This window comes from Puntigrus tetrazona, chromosome 1, assembly GCF_018831695.1.
Source record: "Puntigrus tetrazona isolate hp1 chromosome 1, ASM1883169v1, whole genome shotgun sequence".
Classification (NCBI taxonomy): domain Eukaryota; kingdom Metazoa; phylum Chordata; class Actinopteri; order Cypriniformes; family Cyprinidae; genus Puntigrus; species Puntigrus tetrazona.
The window spans coordinates 15942452-15965982 of record NC_056699.1 but is presented as its reverse complement, the minus strand read 5'-3'; positions in this window follow the sequence as shown (position 1 = coordinate 15965982).

Genomic DNA, 23531 nt, shown 5'->3' with positions numbered 1-23531 from the left:
TTCATTCACTAAAGGTTCTGTGTTACAGCTTTCTTTAAGACCTCGAGCCACAGATTGATCCCATTACTACAACACTTTCATGGGCATGACCTTGGCCGTGTTAAGTGTGACTTCTTGTAGGCTTTCTTACTCGACCATGGTAACCCTGGAAGAAACTTTCAAGCATTCAAAACCTACGTCCAGACATCCAGCCTCACAGACTAACCCCATAACAGTAACACATTACTGGGCATGACTTTATTCAGTAAAGGCCTGGGCCCACAGAGTCACCCCATTATTATAACACTTTCATGGGCATGATCTTGGCCGAGTTAAGTGTGTCTTCTCGTAGGTTTTTTCCACTCGACCATGGTAACACTGGAAGAAATTTTAAAGCGTTCAAAACCTAAATAGAGACATCCAGGCTCACAGACAAACCCCATAACAGTAACACATTATTGGGCATGATTTTATTCACTAAAGGTCCTGTATTACAGCTTTCTTTAAGACCTCGACCCACAGACTCATCCCATTACGACAACACTTTCATAGGCATGATCTTGGCCGGGTTAAGTGTGACTTCTCGTAGGCTTTCTTACTCGACCATGGTAACCCTGAAACAAATGTTTGAGCGTTCAAAACCTACTTCCAGACATCCAGGCTCACAGACTAACCGCATAACAGTAACACATTACTGGGCATGACTTTATTCAGTAAAGGCATGGGCCCACAAACTCACCCCATTACTAAAACACTATTATGGGCATGATCTCGGCTGGGTTAAGTGTGACTTCTCTTAGGCTTTCCCACTCGACCATGGTAACCCTGGAACAAATGTTTGAGCGTTCAAAACCTACTTCCAGACATCCAGGCTCACAGACTAACCCCATAACAGCTACACATTACTGGGCATGATTTTATTCAGTAAAGGCCCTGTATTACAGCTTTCTTTAAGGCCTGGGCCCACAATCTCACCCTATTACTTCAACGCTATTATAGGCATGATCTTGGCTGTCGTAAGTGTGACTTCTCGTGAGGCTTTCCCACTCGACCATGGTAACCCTGGAACAAATAATTGAGCGTTCAAAACCTAAGTCCAGACATCCAGGCTCACAGACTAATCCCATAACAGTAACATATTACTGGGCATGATTTTATGCAGTAAAGGCCCTGTATTGCAGCTGTCTTTAAGGCCTGGACCCACAGACTCACCCCATTACTACAACACTATTATGGGCATGATCTTGGCCGACGTAAGTGTGACTTCTCGTAGGCTTTCCCACTCGACCATGGTAACCCTGGAACAAATAATTGAGCGGTTCAAAACCTACGTCCAGACATCCAGGCTCACAGACTAACCCCATAACAGTTACACATTACTGGGCATAATTTTATTCAGTAAAGGCCTGGGCCCACAGACTCACCCCATTACTATAACACTATAATGGGCATGATCTTGGCCGAGTTAAGTTGGACTTCTCGTATGCTTTCCCACTCGACCATGGTAACCCTGGAAGAAATATTGAAGCAATCAAAACCTATATCCAGACATCCAGGCTCACAGACTAACCCCATAATAGTTACACATTACTGGGCATGATTTTATTCAGTAAAGGCCTGGGCCCACAGACTCACCCCATTACTATGACACTATTATGGGCACGATCTTGGCCGCGTAAGTGTGACTTCTCGTGTATGCTTTCCCACTCGACCATGGTAACCCTGGAAGAAATATTGAAGCATTCAAAACCTATATCCAGACATCCAGGCTCACAGACTAACCCCATAATAGTTACGCATTTCTGGGCATGATTTTATTCAGTAAAGGCCTGGGCCCACAGACTCACCCCATTACTATGACACTATTATGGGCATGATCTTGGCGGGTTAAGTGTGACTTCTCGTAGGCTATTCCACTCGACCATGGTAATCTGGAACAAATATTTGAGCATTCAAAACCTACGTCCAGACATCCAGGCTCACAAATTAACATAACATAACAGCTACACATTACTGAGTATTACTTTATTAAGTAAAGGCCTGGGACCAGAAACTCAACCCAATACTATAACACTTTTATGGGCATGATCTTGGCTGGGTAAAGTGTGACTTCTCGTAGGCTTTCTTACTCGACAATGGTAACTCTGGAAGAAACTTTTAAGCATTCAAAACCTATGTCCAGACATACAAGCACACAGACTAACCCCTTAACAGTAACACATTACTGGGCATGATTTTATTCCGTAAAGACTTGGGCCAACAGACTCAGCCCATTACTATAACACTTTTATAGGAATGATCTTGGCCGGGTTAAGAGTGACTTATCGTAGGTTTTCCCACTCGACCATGGTAACCCTGGAAGAAATATTGAAGCATTCAAAACCTAAATCCAGACATCCAGGCTCACAGACTAACCCCATAACAGTAACAATTTACTGGGCATGATTTTATTCAGGAAAGGCCTGGGCCCACAGACTCACCCCATTACTATAACGGGCGTGATCTTGGCCGGGTTAAGTGTGACTTCTTGTATGCTTTCCCACTCGACCATGGTAACCCTGGAACAAATATTTGTGCGTTCAAAACCTTTGTCCAGACATACAGGCTCACAGACTAATCCCATAACAGTAGCACATTACTGGGCTTGATTTTATTCAGTAAAGGCCTGGGTCCAAATCTCACCCTATTACTACAACAATATTATGGGCATGATCTTGGCGGCGTAAGTGTGACTTCTCGTAGGCTTTCCCACTCGACCATGGTAACCCTGGAACAAATAATTGAGCGGTTCAAAACCTACGTCCAGACATCCAGGCTCACAGACTAACCCCATAACAGGTACACATTACTGGGCATAATTTTATTCAGTAAAGGCCTGGGCCTACAGACTCACCCCATTACTATAACACTATAATGGGCATGAGCTTGGCCGAGTTAAGTGTGACTTCTCGTATGCTTTCCCACTCGACCATGGTAACCCTGGAAGAAATATTGAAGCATTCAAAACCTATATCCAGACATCCAGGCTCACAGACTAACCCCATAATAGTTACGGATTTCTGGGCATGATTTTATTCAGTAAAGGCCTGGGCCCACAGACTCACCCCATTACTATGACACTATTATGGGCATGATCTTGGCGGGTTAAGTGTGACTTCTCGTAGGCTTTTCCACTCGACCATGGTAATCTGGAACAAATATTTGAGCGTTCAAAACCTACGTCCAGACATCCAGGCTCACAAATTAACATAACATAACAGCTACACATTACTGCGTATGACTTTATTGAGTAAAGGCCAGGGACCAGAAACTCAACCCAATACTATAACACTTTTATGGGCATGATCTTGGCTGGGTAAAGTGTGACTTCTCGTAGGCTTTCTTACTCGACAATGGTAACTCTGGAAGAAACTTTTACGCATTCAAAACCTATGTCCAGACATCCAAGCACACAGACTATCCCTTAACAGTAACACATTACTGGGCATGATTTTATTCCGTAAAGACTTGGGCCAACAGACTCAGCCCATTACTATAAAACTTTTATGGGAATGATCTTGGCGGGTTAAGAGTGACTTCTCGTAGGTTTTCCCACTCGACCATGGTAACCCTGGAAGAAATATTGAAGCATTCAAAACCTAAATCCAGACATCCAGGCTCACAGACTAACCCCATAACAGTAACACTTTACTGGGCATGATTTTATTCAGGAAAGGCCTGGGCCCAGAGACTCACCCCATTACTATAACGGGCGTGATCTTGGCCGGTTAAGTGTGACTTCTTGTATGCTTTCCCACTCGACCATGGTAACCCTGGAACAAATATTTGTGCGTTCAAAACCTTTGTCCAGACATACAGGCTCACAGACTAATCCCATAACAGTAGCACATTACTGGGCTTGACTTTGTTCAGTAAAGGCCTGGGTCCACAATCTCACCCTATTACTACAACACTATTATGGGCATGATCTTGGCCGACGTAAGTGTGACTTCTCGTAGGCTTTCCCACTCGACCATGGTAACCCTGGAACAAATAATTGAGCGGTTCAAAACCTACGTCCAGACATCCAGGCTCACAGACTAACCCCATAACAGTTACACATTACTGGGCATAATTTTATTCAGTAAAGGCTTGGGCCCACAGACTCATCCCATTACTATAACACTTTAATGGGCATGATCTTGGCCGGGTTAAGTGTGACTTCTCGTATGCTTTCCCACTCGACTATGGTAACCCTGGAAGAATTATTGAAGCATTCAAAACCTATATCCAGACATCCAAGATCACAGACTAACCCCATAATAGTTACGCATTTCTGGGCATGATTTTATTCAGTAAAGGCCTGGGCCCACAGACTCACCCCATTACTATGACACTATTATGGTCATGATCTTGGCGGGTTAAGTGTGACTTCTCGTATGCTTTCCCACTCGACCACGGTAAGCCTGGAAGAAATTTTTAACAATTCAAAACCTAGGTCCAGACATCCAGGCTCACAGACTAACCCCATCACAGTACCACATTACTGGGAATGATTTTATTTAATAAAGGCCTGTGCCCCACAGACTCACCCCATTACTATAACAGGCGTGATCTTGGCCGCGTTAAGTGTGACTTCTCGTAGGCTTTCCCACTCGACCATGGTAACCCTGGAAGAAATTTTTAAGCGTTCAAAACCTAAATTCAGACATCCAGGCTCACAGACTAACCCAATAACAGTAACACATTACTGGGCATGATTTTATTCAGTAAAGACCTGGGCCCACAAACTCACCCCATTGTTACAACACTATTATGGGCATGATCTTGGCCGGGTTAAGTGTGACTTCTCGTAGGCTTTCATACTCGACCATGGTAACCCTGGAAGAAGTTTTTAAGCATTCAAAATCTAAATCCAGACATCCAGGCGATATTGGCCGGTTTAAATGCGACTTCTCGGACGCTAATCCACACGACCATGGTAACCCTGGAACAAATGTTTGAGCATTCAAAACCTACGTCCAGACATCCAGGCTCACAGACTAACCCCATAACAGTAACACATTACTGGGTATGATTTTATTCAGTAAAGGCCTGGGCCAACAGACTCACCCCATAACTATAAAACTTTTATGGAAATGATCTTGGCGGGTTAAGTGTGACTTCTCGTGAGGCTTTCCCACTCGACCATGGTAACCCTGGAACAAATTTTTAAGCGTTCAAAACCTACGTCCAGACATCCAGGCGATATTGGCAGGTTTAAGTGCGACTTCTCGGACGCTAATCCACTCGACCATGGTAACCCTGGGTCAAATTTTTGAGCGTTCAAAACCTACGTCCAGACATCCAGGCTCACAGACTAACCCCATAACAGTAACACATTACTGGGCATGATTTTATTCAGTAAGTACCATGTATTACAGTTTTCTTTAAGGCATGGGCCCACAAACTCACCCCATTACTATAACACTTTTATTGGCATGATCTTGGCGGGTTAAGCGTGACTTCTCGTAGGTTTTCCCACTTGACCATGGTAACCCTGGAACAAATATTGAAACATTCAAAACCTAAATCCAGACATCCAGGCTCACAGACTAACCCCATAACAGTAACACATTACTGGGCATGATTTTATTCGGTAAAGGCCTGGGCCCACAGACTCACCCCATTACTATAACACTATTATAGGCATGATCTCGGCCGGGTTAAGTGTGACTTCTCATAGGCTTTCCCACTCGAACATGGTAACCCTTGAAGAAATTTTTTAACATTTCAAAACCTAAATCCAGACATCCAGGCTCACAGACTAACCCCATAACAGTTACAAATTACTGGGCATGATTTTATTCAGTAAAGGCCCTGTATTACAGTTTTCTTTAAGGCATGGGCCAACAAACTCACCCCATTACTATAACACTTTCATGGGCATGATCTTGGCCGGGTTAAGTGTGACTTCTTGTAGGTTTTCCCACTCGACCATGGTAACCCTGGAAGAAATATTGAAGCATTCAAAACCTAAATCCAGACATCCAGGCTCACAGACTAACCCCATTATAATAACACATTACTGGGCATGATTTTATTCAGTAAAGGCCTGGGCCCACAGACTCACCCAACTACTATAACACTATTATGGGCATGATCTCGGCCGGGTTAAGTGTGACTTCTCGTGAGGCTTTCCCACTCGACCATGGTAACCCTTGAAGAAATTTTTAACATTTCAAAGCCTAAATCCAGACATCCAGGCTCACAGACTAACACCCTAACAGTTACACATTACTGGGCATGATTTTATTCACTAAAGGCCCTGTATTACAGTTTTCTTTAAGGCATGGGCCAACAAACTCACCCCATTACTATAACACTTTCATGGGCATTATCTTGGCCGGGTTAAGTGTGACTTCTTATGAGGTTTTCCCACTCGACCATGGTAACCCTGGAAGAAATATTGAAGCATTCAAAAACCTAAATCCAGACATCCAGGCTCACAAACTAACCCCATAACAGTAACACATTACTGGGCATGATTTTATTCAGTAAAGGCCTGGGCCCACAGACTCACCCCATTACTATAAAACTTTTATGGGCATGATCTTGGCCGGGTTAAGTGTGAATTCTCGTATGCTTTCCCACTCGAGCATGGTAACCCTGGAAGAAATATTGAAGCATTCAAAACCTAAATCCAGACATTCAGGCTAACAGACTAACCCCATAACAGATACACATTACTGGGCATGATTTTATTCAGTAAAGGTCTGGGCCCACAGACTCACCCCATTACTCTAACACTATTATGTGCATGATCTTGGCCGTGTTAAGTGTGACTTCTTGTAGGCTTTCTTACTCGACCATGGTAACCCTGGAAGAAACTTTTAAGAGTTCAAAACCTACGTCCAGACATCCAGCCTCACAGACTAACCCTATAACAGTAACAAATTACTAGGCATGACTTTATTCAGTAAAGGCCTGAGCCCACAAACTCACCACATTACTATCACATTTTTATGGGCATGATCTTGGTCGGGTTAAGTGTGACTTCTCGTATGCTTACCCACTCGACCATGGTAACCCTGGAAGAAATTTTTAAGGGTTCAAAACCTAAATCCAGACATCCAGGCTCACAGACTAACCCCATAACAGTAACACATTACTGGGCATGATTTTATTCACTAAAGGCCCTGTATTACAGCTTTCTTTAAAGCCTGGACCCAAAGACTCACCCCATTACTATAAAACTTTTATGGGCATGATCTTGGCCGGGTTAAGTGTGAATTCTCGTATGCTTTCCCACTCGAGCATGGTAACCCTGGAAGAAATATTGAAGCATTCAAAACCTAAATCCAGACATCCAGGCTAACAGACTAAACCCATAACAGATACACATTACTGGGCATGATTTTATTCAGTAAAGGTCTGGGCCCACAGACTCACCCCATTACTCTAACACTATTATGTGCATGATCTTGGCCGTGTTAAGTGTGACTTCTTGTAGGCTTTCTTACTCGACCATGGTAACCCTGGAAGAAACTTTTAAGAGTTCAAAACCTACGTCCAGACATCCAGCCTCACAGACTAACCCTATAACAGTAACAAATTACTAGGCATGACTTTATTCAGTAAAGGCCTGAGCCCACAAACTCACCACATTACTATCACATTTTTATGGGCATGATCTTGGTCGGGTTAAGTGTGACTTCTCGTATGCTTACCCACTCGACCATGGTAACCCTGGAAGAAATTTTTAAGGGTTCAAAACCTAAATCCAGACATCCAGGCTCACAGACTAACCCCATAACAGTAACACATTACTGGGCATGATTTTATTCACTAAAGGCCCTGTATTACAGCTTTCTTTAAAGCCTGGACCCAAAGACTCACCCCATTACTATAACACTTTCAGGGCATGATCTTGGCCGGGTAAAGTATGACTTCTCGTTGGTTTCCCACTCGACCATGGTAACCCTGGAACAAATATTTGAGCGTTCAAAACCTACGTCCAGACATCCAGGATCACAGACTAATCCCATAACAGTAACACATTACTGGGCATTATTTTATTCAGTAAAGGCCTGGGCCCACAAACTCACCCCATTATTACAAAACTATTATGGGCATGATCTTGGTCGACTTAAGTGTGACTTCTCATAGGCTTTCCCAGTCGACCATGGTAACCCTGGAAGAAACTTTTAAGAGTTCAAAACCAAAATCCAGGCATCCAGGCTCACAGATTAACCCCATAACAGTAACGCATTACTGGGCAAGATTTTATTTACTAAAGGCCCTGTATTACAGCTCTCTTTAAGGCCTGGACTCACAGACTCACCACATTACTATAACACTTTCATAGGCATGATCTTGGCCGACTTAAGTGTGACTTCTCTGTAGGCTTTCCCACTCGACCATGGTAACCCTGGAAGAAATATTGAAGCATTCAAAACCTAAATCCAGACATCCAGGCTCACAGACTAACCCCATAACAGTTACACATTACTGGGCATGATTTTATTCAGTAAAGGCCTGGGCCCACAGACTCACCCCATTACTATAACACTATTATGGGCATGATCTTGGCTGGGTTAAGTGTGACTTCTTATATGCTTTCCCACTCGACCATGGTAACCCTGGATGAAATTTTTAACATTTCAAAAATTAAGTCCAGATATCCAGGCTCAAGACTATCCCCATAACAGCAAGACATTACTGGGCATGATTTTATTCAGTAAAGGCCCTGTATTACAGTTTTCTTTAAGGCATGGGCCAACAAACTCACCCCATTACTATAACACTTTCATGGGCATTATCTTGGCGGGTTAAGTGTGACTTCTTGTAGGTTTTCCCACTCGACCATGGTAACCCTGGAAGAAATATTGAAGCATTCAAAACCTAAACCAGACATCCAGGCTCACAGACTAACCCCATTACAATAACACATTACTGGGCATGATTTTATTCAGTAAAAGGCCCTGTATTACAGTTTTCTTTAAGGCATGGGCCAACAAACTCACCCCATTACTATAACACTTTCATGGGCATGATCTTGGCGGGTTAAGTGTGATTTCTTGTAGGTTTTCCCACTCGACCATGGTAACCCTGGAAGAAATATTGAAGCATTCAAAACCTAAATCCAGACATCCAGGCTCACTCCATTACAGTAACACATTACTGGGCAGGATTTTATTCAGTAAAGGCCTGGGCACACAGACTCACCCCATTACTATAACACTATTATGGGCATGTTCTTGGCCGGGTTAAGTGTGACTTCTCATAAGCTTTCCCACTCGACCATGGTAACCCTTGAAGAAATTTTTAACATTTCAAAACCTAAATCCAGACATCCAGGCTCACAGACTAACCCCATAACAGTTACACATTACTGGGCATGACTTTATTCACTAAAGGGCCTGCATTATAGTTTTCTTTAAGGCCTGGGAACACAAACTCACCCCATTACTACGACACTTTCATGGGCATGATCTTGGCGAGTTAAGTGAGACTTCTCGTAGGTTTTCCCACTCGACCATGGTAACCCTGGAAGAAATATTGAAGCATTCAAAACCTAAATCCAGACATCCAGGCTCACAAACTAACCCCATAACAGTTACACATTACTGAGCATGATTTTATTCAGTAAAGGCCTGGGCCCACAGACTCACCCCTATACTATGACACTATTATGGGCATGATCTTGGCCGGGTTAAGTGTGACTTCTTGTATGCTTTCCCACTCGACCATGGTAACCCTGGAAGAAATTTTTAACATTTCAAAAACTAAGTCCAGATATCCAGGCTCAAGACTATCCCCATAACAGCAAGACATTACTGGGCATGATTTTATTCAGTAAAGGCCCTGTATTACAGTTTTCTTTAAGGCATGGGCCAACAAACTCACCCCATTACTATAACACTTTCATGGGCATGATCTTGGCGGGTTAAGTTTGACTTCTTGTAGGTTTTCCCACTCGACCATGGTAACCCTGGAAGAAATATTGAAGCATTCAAAACCTAAATCCAGACATCCAGGCTCACCCCATTACAGTAACACATTACTGGGCAGGATTTTATTCAGTAAAGGCCTGGGCCCACAGACTCACCCCATTACTATAACACTATTATGGGCATGATCTCGGCCGGGTTAAGTGTGACTTCTCATATGCTTTCCCACTCGACCATGGTAACCCTTGAAGAAATTTTTAACATTCCAAAACCTAAATCCAGACATCCAGGCTCACAGACTAACCCCATAACAGTTACACATTACTGGGCATGACTTTATTCACTAAAGGGCTTGCATTACAGTTTTCTTTAAGGCCTGGGAACACAAACTCACCCCAGTACTATGACACTTTCATGGGCATGATTATGGCGGGTTAAGTGTGACTTCTCGTAGAGCTTTCCCACTCGACCATGGTAACCCTGGAAGAAATATTGAAGCATTCAAAAACCTAAATCCAGACGTCCAGGCTCACAGACTAACCCCATTACAATAACACATTACTGGGCATGATTTTATTCAGTAAAGGCCTGAGCCCATAGACTCACTCCTATACTATAACACTATTATGGGCATGATCTTGGCCCAGTTAAGTGTGAATTCTCGTATGCTTTCCAACTCGACCATGGTAACCCTGGAACAAATATTTGAGCGTTCAAAACCTACGTCCAGACATCCAGGCTCACAGACTAACCCCATAACAGTAACACATTACTGGGCATGATTTTATTCAGTAAAGGCCCTGTATTACAGCTGTCTTTAAGTCCTGGATCCACAGACTCACCCCATTACTATAACACTTTCATGGGCATGATCTTGGCCGGGTTAAGTGTGACTTCTCGTAGGCTTTCCCACTCGACCATGGTAACCCTGGTAGAAATTTTTAAGCGTTCAAAACCTAAATCCAGACATCCAGGCTGACAGACTAACCCCATAACAGTTACACATTACTGGGCATGATTTTATTCAGTAAAGGCCTGGGCCCACAAACTCACCCCATTATTACAACACTATTATGGGCATGATCTTGAGTCGACTTAAGTGTGACTTCTCGTAGGCTTTCCCACTCGTCCATGGTAACTCTCGAAGAAACTTTTAAGCATTCAAAACCTATGTCCAGACATCCAAGCACACAGACTAACCCCTTAACAGTAACACATTACAGGGCATGATTTTATTCAGTAAAGGCCTGGGCCACAAACTCACCCCATTATTACAACACTGTTATGGGCATGATCTTGGTCGACTTAAGTGTGACTTCTCGTAGGTTTTCCCACTCGACCATGGTAACCCTGGAAGAAATATTGAAGCATTCAAAACCTAATTCCAGACATCCAGGCTAATAGACTAACCCAATAACAGATACACATTACTGGGCATGATTTTATTCGGTAAAGGTCTGGGCCCACAGACTCACCCCATTACTCTAACACTATTATGTGCATGATCTTGGCGTGTTAAGTGTGACTTCTTGTAGGCTTTCTTACTCGACCATGGTAACCCTGGAAGAAACTTTTTAGAGTTCAAAACCTACGTCCAGACATCCAGCCTCACAGACTAACCTATAACAGTAACAAATTACTAGGCATGACTTTATTCAGTAAAGGCCTGAGCCCACAAACTCACCACATTACTATCACATTTTTATGGGCATGATCTTGGTCGGGTTAAGTGTGACTTCTCGTATGCTTACCCACTCGACCATGGTAACCCTGGAAGAAACTTTTAAGAGTTCAAAACCAAAATCCAGACATCCAGGCTCACAGATTAACCCCATAACAGTAACGCATTACTGGGCAAGATTTTATTTACTAAAGGCCCTGTATTACAGCTCTCTTTAAGGCCTGGACTCACAGACTCACCACATTACTATAACACTTTCATAGGCATGATCTTGGCCGACTTAAGTGTGACTTCTCGTAGGCTTTCCCACTCGACCATGGTAACCCTGGAAGAAACTTTTAAGGGTTCAAAACCTACGTCCAGACATCCAGCCTCACAGACTAACCCTATAACAGTAACAAATTACTCGGCATGACTTTATTCAGTAAAGGCCTGAGCCACAAATTCACCCCATTACTATCACATTTTTATGGGCATGATCTTGGTCGGGCTAAGTGTGACTTCTCGTAGGCTTTCCCATTCGACCATGGTAAACCTGGAAGAAACTTTTAAGCCATCAAAACCTACGTCCAGACATCCAGGCTCACAGACTAACCCCATATCAGCTACACATTACTGCGTATGACTTTATTCAGTAAAGGTCTGGGCCACAAACTCACCCCATTACTATAACACTTTTATGGGCATGATCTTGGCGGATTAAGTGCGACTTCTGGTAGGTTTTCCCACTCGACCATGGTAACCCTGGAAGAAACTTTTAAGCCATCAAAACCTACGTCCAGACATCCAGGCTCACAGACTAACCCCATAACAGCTACACATTACTGCGTATGACTTTATTCAGTAAAGGTCTGGGCCACAAACTCCCCCATTACTATAACACTTTTATGGGCATGATCTTGGCGGATTAAGTGCGACTTCTGGTAGGTTTTCCCACTCGACCATGGTAACCCTGGAAGAAATTTTTAAGCGTTCAAAACCTAAATTCAGACATCCAGGCTCACAGACTAACCCAATAACAGTAACACATTACTGGGCATGATTTTATTCAATAAAGGCCTGGGCCCACAGACTCATTCCATTACTATAACACTATTATGGGCATGATCTTGGCCGGGTTAAGTGTGATTTCCCGTAGGCTTTCCCACTCGACCATAGTAACCCTGGAGGAAATTTTTAGCGTTGAAAAACTTAAGGCCAAAGATCCAGGCGCGTCATTCAGCTGATCTTGGCGGGTTAAGTGCTACTTCTAGAACACTTTTCCACTCGACCATGGTAACCCTGAAAGAAATTTTTAAGCTTTCAAAACCTAAGACCAGACATCCAGGCACTTCATCTAGTCGATCTTGGCGTGATAGGTGCTATTTACTGGACTCTTTCCCACTCGACCCCCACCACCCTGGATTAAATTTTTAAACGTTTAAAACCTAACCCCAAACATCCAGTCACTTCATCTAGCCAAACTTGGCGAGTTAAGTTTGACTTCTTGGATGGTTTCCCACTTGTCCATGGTAACCCTGAAAGAAATTTTTAAGCTTTCAAAACCTAAGACTAGACATCTAGGCACCTCATCTAGCAGATGTTGGCCGTAATAGGTGCTACTTCATAGAGTTTTTCCCACTCGACCCCCACGACCCTGGAGGAAATTTGTAAGCGTTTAAAACCTAACCCCAGGCATCCAGGCGCTTCATCCAGGCAATATTGCCGGGTTAAGTTCTGACTTCTCGGACACTTTCCACTCAACCATGGTAACCCTGAAATAATTTTTTAAGCGTTTAAAACTTAACCCCAAACATCCAGGCACTTTATACAGGCAATATTGGCGGGTTAAGTGCGACTTCTCGGACACTTTCCAACTCCACCATGGTAACCCTGGAGGAAATTTTAAGCATTTAAAACTTAAGTCCAGACATCCAGGCACTTCATCTAGCCGATCTTCGCCTGGTTAATTGCAACTTCTCTGAGGCTTTCCCACTCGACCGTGGTAATCATGGAAGAAATTTGTAAGCGTTTAAATCATAAGTCCAGACATCCAGGCTCACAGACTAACCCCATAACAGTAACACTTCACGGGCATGATTTTATTTAGCAAAGGCCCAAGATTACAGTTTTCTTTAGGGCCTGGGCCCACAATCTCACCCCATTATTATAACATTTTTATGGGCATGATCTTGGCGGGTTAATTGCAACTTCTCTGAGACTTTCCAACTCGACCATGGTAATCGTGGAAAACATTTTTAAGCGTTCAAAACGTTGGTCCAGACATCCATGCGCTTTACCCAGGCTATATTGGCGGGTTAAGTGCTACTTCTCGGATGCTTTCCCACTCGACCATGGTTACCCTGGAGGAACTTTTTTAAGTATTCAAAACCTATGTCCAGACATCCAGGTGCTTCATCCAGCCGATATTGGCGAGAGTTAGGTGCGACTTCTCAGAGGACTTATTCACTCATTCCTGCCACCCTGAATGAAATTTTTAAGCATTGAAACCTAACCCCAAACATCCAGGAGCTTCATCCAGCCGAACTTGGCTGGGTTATATTTGACTTCTTGGACACTTTCACTCAACCATGGTAAACCTAGAACAATTTTTAAGCATTCAAAACTTAAGTCCAGACATCAAGGCGCTTCTTCCAGCCGATATTGGTCAAGTTAGGTGCAACTTCTCGGACGACTTTTTCGCTGAAAAACCCGCAACCCTGGATGAAATTTTTAAGTGTTCAAAACCTAAGCCCAAACATCCAGGCGCTTCATCCAGTCGAACATAGCCAGGTTAAGTTCGACTTCCTGGGCGCTTTCCCACTCATCCATGATAACCCTGGCGGAAACTTTTTTATGCGCTCAAAACCTAAGCCCAAACATTCAGGCGTTTACGTGCAGGCGATATTCGCCAGGATAAATAAGCTTTTCCACTTGACCATTGTAACCTAAAAAAAAAAAAAAAAAAAATGTAAGCGTTCAAAACCTAAGTCCAGACATCCAGGCGCTTCATCTTGCCGATCTTGGCGGGTTAAGTGCGACTTCTCGGACGCTTTTCACCTCAACCATGGTAACCCTGGAAGAAAGTGCTCAAAACCTAAGCCCAAATTTCCAGGCGCTTCATCCAGTCGTTATTGGCCAGGTTAAATGTGACTTCTCGGGCGCTTTCCCACTCGACCATGGGAAACCTGGAACAAGTTTTTAAGCATTCAAAAGCTAAGTCCAGACATCCAGCCGAACTTGGCGGGTTAAGCTCGACTTCTTGGACAGTTTCCCACTGACCATGGTAACCCTGGAAGAAATTTTTAACATTTCAAAAACTAAGTCTAGATATCCAGGCTCAAGACTAATCCCATAACAGCAATCATTACTGGGCATGATTTTATTCAGTAAAAGCCTGGGCCTAAAAGAATAAACCTATTACTATAAAACTTTTATGGTCATGATCTTGTCTGGGTTAAGTGTGACTTCTCATAGGCTTTTCCACTCGACCATTGTAACCCTGGAACAAATAACTGAGCGTTCAAAACCTACGTCCAGACATCCAGGCTCACAGACTAATACCATAACAGTAACACATTACTGCGTATGACTTTATTCAGTAAAGGCCTGGGCCCAGAAACTCAACCCATTACTACAACACTTTAATGGGGCATGATCTTGGCGGGTTAAGTGTGACTTCTCGAAGGTTTTCCCACTCGACCATTGTAACTCTGGAAGAAATATTGAAGCTTTCAAAACCTAAATTCAGACATCCAGGCTCACAGTCTAACCCGTAACTGCAACACATTACTGGGCATGATTTTATTCAGTAAAGGCTTGGGCCCAAACACTCACACCATTACTATAACGCTATTATGGGCATGAGCTTGGCCGGGTTAAGTGTGACTTCTCGTAGGCTTTCCACTCCACCATGGTAGCCATAGAAGGAATTTTTAAGCGTTCAAAACATAAGTCCAAACATTCACGTGTTTCATCCAGGCGATATTTGCCAGTTTAAGCGCGACTTCTCGGACGCTTTTTCACTCGACCATGGTAACCCTGGAAGAAATATTGAAGCATTCAAAACCTAAATCCAAACATCCAGTTTAACCCCATAACAGCAACACATTACTGGCCATGATTTTATTCAGTAAAGGCCTGGGCCACAGACTCACTCCATTACTATAACACTATAGGGGCATGATCTTGGCGGGATAAGTGTGACTTCTCGAGGTTTTCCCACTCGACCATGGTAACCCTGGAACAAATATTTGAGCGTTCAAAACCTACGTCCCGATATCCAGGATCACAGACTAATCCCATAACAGCAACACATTACTGGGCATGATTTTATTCAGTAAAGGCCTGGGCGCACAAACTCACCCCATTATTACAACACTTTTATGGGCATGATCTTGGCGGGTTAAGTGTGACTTCTCGTAAGCTTTCTTATTCGACCATGGTAACCCTGGAAGAAACTTTTAAGCATTCAAAACCTACGTCCAGACATCCAAGCACACAGACTAACCCCTTAACAGTAACACATTACTGGGCATGATTTTATTCAGTAAAGGCCTGGGCCAACAGACTCACCCCATTACTATAAAACTCTAATGGGAATGATCTTGGCGGGTTAAGTGTGACTTCTTGTAGGCTTTCCCACTCGACCATGGTAACCCTGGAAGAAATTTTTAAGCGTTCAAAACCTAAGTCCAGACATCCAGGCGATATTGGCGGTTTAAAGGCGACTTCTCAGGCGTTAATCCACTCGACCATGGTAACCCTGGAACAAATATTTGAGCGTTCAAAACCTACGTCCAGACATCCAGGCTCACAGACTAACCCCATAACAGTAACACTTTACTGGGCACGATTTTATTCACTAAAGGCCCTGTATTACAGTTTTCTTTAAGGCCTGGACCCACAGACTCACCCCATTACTATAACACTTTCATGGGCATGATCTTGGCGGGTTAAGTGTGACTTCTCGTAGGCTTTCCCACTCGACCATGTTAACCCTGGAACAAATAATTGAGCGTTCAAAACCTACGTCCAGACATCCAGGCTCACACACTAACTCCATAACAGTAACACATTACTGGGCATGATTTTATTCACTAAAGGCCCTGTATTACAGCTGTCTTTAAGGCCTGGACCCACAGACTCACCCCATTACTATAACACTTTCATGGGCATGATCTTGGCCGGGTTAAGAGTGACTTCTCGTAGGCTTTCCCAATCGACCATGTTGACCCTGGAACAAATAATTAAAGCGTTCAAAATCTCGTCCAGACATCCAGGCTCACAGACTAACCCCATAACAGCAACACATTACTGGGCATTATTTTATTCAGTAATGGCCTGGGCCCACAGACTCATTCAATTACTATAACACTATTATGGGCATGATCTTGGCCAGGTTAAGTGTGACTTCTCGCAGGCTTTCCCACTCGACCATGTTAACACTGGAAGAAATTTTAAAGCGTTTAAAACCTAAATCCAGACATCCAGGCTCATAGACTAACCCCATAACAGTAACACATTACTAGGCATGATTTTATTCAGTAAAGGCCTGGGCCCAGAAACTCAACCCATTACTACAACACTTTTTATGAGGCATGATCTTGGGCGACTTAAGTGTGACTTCTCGTAGGCTTTCCCACTCACGCGACCATGAGTAACCCTGGTAGAAATTTTTAAGCGTTCAAAACCTGATTCCAGACATCCAGGCTCAAGACTAACCCCATAACAGCAAGACATTATTGGGCATGATTTTATTCACTAAAGGCCCTGTATTACAGTTTTCTTTAAGGCCTGGTCCCACAAACTCACCACATTACTATAACACTTTCATGGGCATGATCTTGGCCGGGTTAAGTGTGACTTCTCGTAAGCTTTCCCACTCGACCATGGTAACCCTGGAACAAATAATTGAGCGTTCAAAACCTACGTCCAGACATCCAGGCTCACAGATTAATCCCATAACAATAACACATTACTGCATGTGACTTTATTCAGTAAAGGCCTAGGCCCAGAAACTCAACCGATTACTACATCACTTTTATGGGGCATGATCTTGGCAGACTTAAGTGTGACTTCTCGTAGGCTTTCCCACTCGACCATGGTAACCCTGGTAGAAATTTTTAAGCGTTCAAAACCTAAATCCAGACATCCAGGCTCAAGACTAACCCCATAACAGCAATACATTACTGGACATTATTTTATTCAGTAATGGCCTGGGCCCACAGACTCATTCCATTACTATAACACTATTATGGGCATGATCTTGGCGGGTTAAGTGTGACTTCACGTAGGCTTTCCCACTCGACCATGGTAACCCTGGAAGAAATTTTTAAGCGTGCAAAATTTATTTCCAGACATCCGAACTCAAAGACTAACCCCATAACAGCAATACATTACTGGACATTATTTTATTCAGTTATGGCCTGGGCCCCACAGACTCATTTCATTACTATAACATTATTATGGGCATGATCTTGGCGGGTTAAGTGTGACTTCTCGTAGTCTTTCCCACTCGACCATGGTAACCCTGGATCAAATAATTGAGCGTTCAAAACCTACGTCCAGACATCCAGGCTCACAGACTAACCCCATAACAGTAACACATTACTGGGCATGATTTTATTCAGTAAAGGCTCTGTATTACAGCTGTCTTTAAGGCCTGGACCCACAGACTCACCCAATTACTATAACACTTTCATGGGCATGATCTTGGCGGGTTAAGTGTGACTTCTCAAAAGCTTTCCCACTCGACCATGATAACCCTGGTTGAAGTTTTTAAGCATTCAAAACCTACGTCCAGACATCCAAGCACACAGACTAACCGCATAACAGTAACACATTACTGGGCATGACTTTATTCAGTAAAGGCATGGGCCCACAAACTCACCCCATTACTAAAACACTATTATGGGCATGATCTCGGCTGGGTTAAGTGTGACTTCTCTTGAGGCTTTCCCACTCGACCATGGTAACCCTGGAACAAATGTTTGAGCGTTCAAAACCTACTTCCAGACATCCAGGCTCACAGACTAACCCCATAACAGCTACACATTACTGGGCATGATTTTATTCAGTAAAGGCCCTGTATTACAGCTTTCTTTAAGGCCTGGGCCCACAATCTCACCCTATTACTTCAACGCTATTATAGGCATGATCTTGGCTGTCGTAAGTGTGACTTCTCGTAGGCTTTCCCACTCGACCATGGTAACCCTGGAACAAATAATTGAGCGTTCAAAACCTAAGTCCAGACATCCAGGCTCACAGACTAATCCCATAACAGTAACATATTACTGGGCATGATTTTATTCAGTAAAGGCCCTGTATTGCAGCTGTCTTTAAGGCCTGGACCCACAGACTCACCCCATTACTACAACACTATTATGGGCATGATCTTGGCGGCGTAAGTGTGACTTCTCGTAAGCTTTCCCACTCGACCATGGTAACCCTGGAACAAATAATTGAGCGGTTCAAAACCTACGTCCAGACATCCAGGCTCACAGACTAACCCCATAACAGTTACACATTACTGGGCATAATTTTATTCAGTAAAGGCCTGTATTACCACAGACTCACCCCATTACTATAACACTATAATGGGCATGATCTTGGCGAGTTAAGTTGGACTTCTCGTATGCTTTCCCACTCGACCATGGTAACCCTGGAAGAAATATTGAAGCAATCAAAACCTATATCCAGACATCCAGGCTCACAGACTAACCCCATAATAGTTACACATTACTGGGCATGATTTTATTCAGTAAAGGCCTGGCCCACAGACTCACCCCATTACTATGACACTATTATGGGCACGATCTTGGCCGACGTTAAGTGTGACTTCTCGTGCTTTCCCACTCGACCATGGTAACCCTGGAAGAAATATTGAAGCATTCAAAACCTATATCCAGACATCCAGGCTCACAGACTAACCCCATAATAGTAACGCATTTCTGGGCATGATTTTATTCAGTAAAGGCCTGGGCCACAGACTCACCCCATTACTATGACACTATTATGGGCATGATCTTGGCGGGTTAAGTGTGACTTCTGCGTAGGCTATTCCACTTTCGACCATGGTAATCTGGAACAAATATTTGAGCATTCAAAACCTACGTCCAGACATCCAGGCTCACAAATTAACATAACATAACAGCTACATTACTGAGTATTACTTTATTAAGTAAAGGCCTGGGACCAGAAACTCAACCCAATACTATAACACTTTTATGGGCATGATCTTGGCGGGTAAAGTGCTGACTTCTCGCGTAAGGCTTTCTTACTCGACAATGGTAACTCTGGAAGAAACTTTTAAGCATTCAAAACCTATGTCCAGACATACAAGCACACAGACTAACCCCTTAACAGTAACACATTACTGGGCATGATTTTATTCCGTAAGACTTGGGCCAACAGACTCAGCCCATTACTATAACACTTTTATAGGAATGATCTTGGCAGAGTTAAGAGTGACTTCTCGTTAGGTTTTCCCACTCGACCATGGTAACCCTGGAAGAAATATTGAAGCATTCAAAACCTAAATCCAGACATCCAGGCTCACAGACTAACCCCCATAACAGTAACAATTTTACTGTAAAGGCATGATTTTATTCAGGAAAGGCCTGGGCCCACAGACTCACCCCATTACTATAACTTGCTTTTATGGCGTGATCTTGGCGGGTTAAGTGTGACTTCTTGTATGCTTTCCCACTCAACCATGGTAACCCTGGAACAAATATTTGTGCATTCAAAACCTTTGTCCACACATACAGGCACACAGACTAATCCCATAACAGATTTTAGCACATTACTGGGCACAGATTTTATTCAGTAAAGGCCTGGGTCCAAATCTCACCCTATTACTACAACAATATTATGGGCATGATCTTGGCCAGCGTAAGTGTGACTTCTCGTAGGCTTTCCCACTCGACCATGGTAACCCTGGAACAAATAATTGAGCGGTTCAAAACCTACGTCCAGACATCCAGGCTCACAGACTAACCCCATAACAGGTACACATTACTGGGCATAATTTTATTCAGTAAAGGCCTGGGCCTACAGACTCACCCCATTACTATAACACTATAATGGGCATGAGCTTGGCGAGTTAAGTGTGACTTCTTGTATGCTTTCCCACTCGACCATGGTAACCCTGGAAGAAATATTGAAGCATTCAAAACCTATATCCAGACATGCAGGCTCACAGACTAACCCCATAATAGTTACGGATTTCTGGGCATGATTTTATTCAGTAAAGGCCTGGGCCCACAGACTCACCCCATTACTATGACACTATTATGGGCATGATCTTGGCGGGTTAAGTGTGACTTCTCGTAGGCTTTTCCACTCGACCATGGTAATCTGGAACAAATATTTGAGCGTTCAAAACCTACGTCCAGACATCCAGGCTCACAAATTAACATAACATAACAGCTACACATTACTGCGTATGACTTTATTAAGTAAAGGCCTGGGACCAGAAACTCAACCCAATACTATAACACTTTTATGGGCATGATCTTGGCCGGGTTAAGTGTGACTTCTCGTAGGCTTTCTTACTCGACAATGGTAACTCTGGAAGAAACTTTTAAGCATTCAAAACCTATGTCCAGACATCCAAGCACACAGACTAACCCCTTAACAGTAACACATTACTGGGCATGATTTTATTCCGTAAAGACTTGGGCCAACAGACTCAGCCCATTACTATAAAACTTTTATGGGAATGATCTTGGCAGGTTAAAGTGACTTCTCGTAGGTTTTCCCACTCGACCATGGTAACCCTGGAAGAAATATTGAAGCATTCAAAACCTAAATCCAGACATCCAGGCTCACAGACTAACCCCATAACAGTAACACTTTACTGGGCATGATTTTATTCAGTAAAGGCCTGGGCCCACAGACTCACCCCATTACTATAATGGGCGTGATCTTGGCGGGTTAAGTGTGACTTCTTGTATGCTTTCCCACTCGACCATGGTAACCCTGGAAGAAATATTTGTGCGTTCAAAACCTTTGTCCAGACATACAGGCTCACAGACTAATCCCATAACAGTAGCACATTACTGGGCATGATTTTATTCAGTAAAGGCCTGGGTCCACAAACTCACCCCATTACTACAACACTATTATGGGCATGATCTTGGTCGGAGTTAAGTGTGACTTCTCGTAAGCTTTCCCACTCGACCATGGTAACCCTGGAACAAATAATTGAGCGGTTCAAAACCTACGTCCAGACATCCAGGCTCACAGACTAACCCCATAACAGTTACACATTACTGGGCATGATTTTTTATTCCAGTAGCTTTTTTGGGCCTTGAGCCACAGACTCACCCCATTACTATAACACTTTAATGGGCATGATCTTGGCGGGTTAAGTGTGACTTCTCGTAGGCTTTCCCACTCGACCATGGTAACCCTGGAAGAAAACTTTCAAGCATTCAAAACCTATATCCAGACATCCAGCCTCACAGACTAACCCCATAACAGTAACACATTTCTGGGCATGATTTTATTCAGTAAAGGCCTGGGCCACAGACTCACCCCATTACTATAACACTTTTATGGTCATGATCTTGGCGAGTTAAGTGTGACTTCTCGTATGCTTTCCCACTCGACCATGGTAAGCCTGGAAGAAATTTTTAACAATTCAAAACCTAGGTCCAGACATCCAGGCTCACAGACTAACCCCATAACAGTAACACATTACTGGGAATGATTTTATTCACTAAAGGTCCTGTGCTTAATTTAAGACCTGACACACTCACTCATCCCATTACTTTCAAGACATGATCTTGGCGCGTTAAGTGTGACTTCTCGTAGGCTTTCCCACTCGACCATGGTAACCCTGGAAGAAATTTTTAAGCATTCAAAACCTAAATTCAGACATCCAGGCTCACAGACTAACCCTATAACAGTAACACATTACTGGGCATGATTTTATTCAGTAAAGGCCTGGGCCCACAAACTCACCCCATTACTACAACACTTTTATGGGCATGATCTTGGCTGGGTTAAGTGTGACTTCTCGTAGGCTTTCATACTCGACCATGGTAACCCTGGAACAAATTTTAAGCGTTCAAAACCTACTTCCAGACATCCAAGCTCACAGACTAACCCCATAACAGTAACACATTACTGGGCATGATTTTATTCAGTAAAGGCCCTGTTTACATTGTCTTAAAAGGCCTGGGCCCACAGACTCACTCCATTACTATAACACTTTCATGGGCATGATCTTGGCCGGGTTAAGTGTGACTTCTCCTATATCTTTCCCTTTCGACCATGGTAACCCTGGAAGAAGTTTTAAGCATTCAAATCTCTAAATCAGACATCCAGGCATACTGGGCAGATTTTATTCGGTTTAAATCGACTTCTTTAAGGCCTGGACTAGATTCACCACATTACTATAACCTTTCATAGGCGATCTTGGCCGACTTAAGGTAAAGCTTTCCCACTGGAGAAACCTGGAAATGTTTGAGCGTTCAAAACCTAAATCCAGACATCCAGGCTCACAGACTAACCCCATAACAGTAACACATTACTGGACATGATTTTATTCAGTAAAGGGCCCTGTATTACAACAGACTCAAGGCCTGGGCCACAAACTCACCACAAACTATAAATCTTTAATGGAAATGATCTTGACGGGGTTAAGTGTGACTTCTCGTAGGCTTTCCCACTTTCCCATTTTGGTAACCGTTCAAATCCTAAGCCAGACATCCAGGCGCAGACATCCAGGCGATATTGGCGGTTTAAGTGCGACTTCTCGGGAAGCTAATCCACTCGACCATGGTAACCCTGGAACAAATATTTGAGCGTTCCAAAACCTACGTCCAGACATCCAGGCTCACAGACTAACCCCATAACACATTAACATGATTTTATTCAGTAAGTGATTTTATTCAGTAAGGCCTGGGCACACAAACTCACCCCATTACTCTAACACTAATATGGGCATGATCTTGGCGGGTTAAGTGTGA